The 2,676-nt window shown below is 32.4% G+C and overlaps 1 protein-coding gene across 3 annotated transcripts in view; it reads right to left on the bottom strand.

Annotated features, from left to right (window-relative positions):
- Positions 1-421: 421 nt before the first annotated feature.
- Positions 422-2,676, bottom strand: part of LOC120523176 (calpain-5-like) — a 223,293-nt gene continuing 221,038 nt past the window's right edge. For all 3 annotated transcript variants that reach the window (XM_039744219.1, XM_039744220.1, XM_039744221.1), the window contains one exon: positions 422-2,676. This exon is cut by the window's right edge and continues 651 nt beyond it. The gene's annotated coding sequence lies outside the window, so the exon portion shown is untranslated.

The raw sequence follows: 2,676 nt of genomic DNA, 5'->3' as shown, positions 1-2,676 counted from the left end.
AACCTCATAAGGCAGGGAGTAATACTCTGTGTAAAAACCTAAGTAGTAGTGACATACAGTTTACCCATTCAATTTCCTAACCTGTACATGGTACATATAGTTTACGCAAGACAAAATAGCATAAAATGACATGAGGTATGTACACAGACTTGTCCAGAAAGATAAAATACGGAAATAACATGTCACAAGCAGTTCAAAAAGAGTCTTGGCTGATAATCTGTAATTATGTTCTCTCAGGTATTGTACTGTATATATTAAATATATCTGCTTCAAACTTTCTTCCCAAATGCCCAGCTTCATTCAGCATACAGTATTCAATGCAAAATATATATAATAACGTATAAATAAAAACATATAAAAAACAGGTATAACTAAAGCATCCTGGAGAGCAAGTTTGACATTAAACAATCAATACTTCAGATGTGATTCAATAAAATGCTTGAGCTTTATTTCAAATTCATGCTACAAATCTGAGTAGAATACAAAAATAAAAAAAGAAATAACCCTAGAAAATAATCACAGTGAACCCAAATGATTAAATGGTAGGACAATATTGGCACATTCAAAGAAATATAAAAATAATAACACAAGTTGATCCTATTATTTTCGTAACAGTAAACAGACTGACTGTGGAAATGCAAGTAAAAAGGCAAGTAAACAAAACATGAATTATCACATCAGTGGTATAAATGCTGTATGTGGTTAGGAGTTCTGAAATAAAATATTCTACCATGCAATACAGTTGCAACTTTCAAGGCAAAACAGCCTGACTTCAGGCCACAAAACTTTGCTTCCACCTACACCATTTGGCTGGACCACCACTGTATGCTTTTAATGTCAGTGTACAAACAGTTTCATTGGCAGCTTGTTTCAATGCATAGCTTCAAGAGAGTTCTTTAAAGCTAAGTATGTTCTGAAAACCAACCAATTATTTTTTCTGAACCCAAAACTCAACACACAAAATCATTTCTGGAAATTTACAAAACATCATAATATTTCTGAACTGCTATTAAGGCACACTTGAAAAAGTACTGATTGAGGAGATACAAAGGAAGAATGGCAAACTCCACAGTGGATAATACAACCAATCTGCAGGCATCCCTGATCTGTTCTTCATAAATCTCACAGAACTCTTTGCAAATTGAGATTACTGAACAAGCTGTAGAGACATTACACACACACATCATTTGTTAACCATATAATATCGATAAAGGCTTAAATGCTCATGCTTCATAGTCTACATAGTTTTTAGGGCATTCACCGTTTACATCCTTTATTATATAAATATGCCTACAGTATATACTGCATATATGAGCATGTGTGTTTGTGAGGTAAATAATTAGCACAACATATTTTCTGAAGGCAGGTCATTTCTTGAAAATTTTACATCTGTCACCATAATTTTATCTATGCCTTAAGCACCCAGTTTGAATGGTCACTTTGAGCACACAAACATACATAAATACATTATACAAACAATATATTTTTGGTCAGAAAAAAAAAACATTGTTTTGTAAATGCCTTTGGTCCTAAACAGACTGAACTTCTTCAATTTAATGTCTTACCTTTCCTTATACAGTTATTAAATGTCACTGGCCACCAAAAACACAGAGTAATTATACTGTTAATCAAAATTTTGTAGAGGTGTATTTCATTCATGTTGTTAGCATGTTTAGATCATTGCAAGTCAGAGATTTAAAAGTAACTGTGGTATGAAATATGTGAATATAATCATTGTCCATCTTTCACATTTATCAACCAGTAGCAGGATGATGACTATAGGATCCCTCAGCATGTCAGCAGGTGTTCACATAAATATAAAATTCTGAGAAATAAGAGTATGACTAACAACTGCAGGGTGGGCACATAAGCTCTTTCTGACTGAACACTGGATACTTAATGCAGTTTCTCACAGACTTATGGAAATACTTCTAGGGTGATAAATCAAAAGTGATCAATTGAAAGCTGTAAAATCTATCTAAAACTGCTATATCTTTCCAGAAAAAAACAACTCAGCTGCAAACCAAATAATTTTAAAGCAGTAAGGCTAAAAATATGCATTACTGTGCTACCATAGCTTGACAGTAGTGAAACAGGTTTCACAAAAGGGATCACATACATTTACTCCAACAGTTTTATCCTCGTGAAAGTATCCTGAAATTAGTGAAATGGTACTACTGTTTGGCAGAACTAAGCATGTCCTTAGAAGGAATAAATTAGCTTCACAAGCATTGCATACTAAACACCATAATGAATTTACAGCAGTAAGATGTGCTGAAAATGCCTTTAAAGATCTTTCACTTAATACTACTTGAATTATCGTAAGTAATTTGGAGAACAAATGGTGATGTTCTGTATCCCAGGTAATGGAATAAGCACAAAAAAATCTGCCAGTGTAAATAATTATATTTAAATATGTATATTTATAGATATACAGGTATATATAAGAGCTCTGACTTAATGACGTATCTGCTTTACAGTATATACTACATTTGACTAATGTGATACTGCAGATGGATTACATGCTTTCATGCACCAGAATGGTGGAATGGCTTGAATATGGCACCTACAATTTACTGTTTAATAATTTTATAATAATTAAATAAACACAAAATAAAAGTATTGTAAAAAGTATAAAACAGAACAGTTTAAAATGATTTTAAAAATACACACTCT

The sequence above is a fragment of the Polypterus senegalus genome, chromosome 2 (genome assembly GCF_016835505.1).
Source record: "Polypterus senegalus isolate Bchr_013 chromosome 2, ASM1683550v1, whole genome shotgun sequence".
NCBI classification, from domain to species: domain Eukaryota; kingdom Metazoa; phylum Chordata; class Cladistia; order Polypteriformes; family Polypteridae; genus Polypterus; species Polypterus senegalus.
Note: the sequence above shows the minus strand (reverse complement) of the source record. Positions and strands in the feature narration are given on the sequence as shown.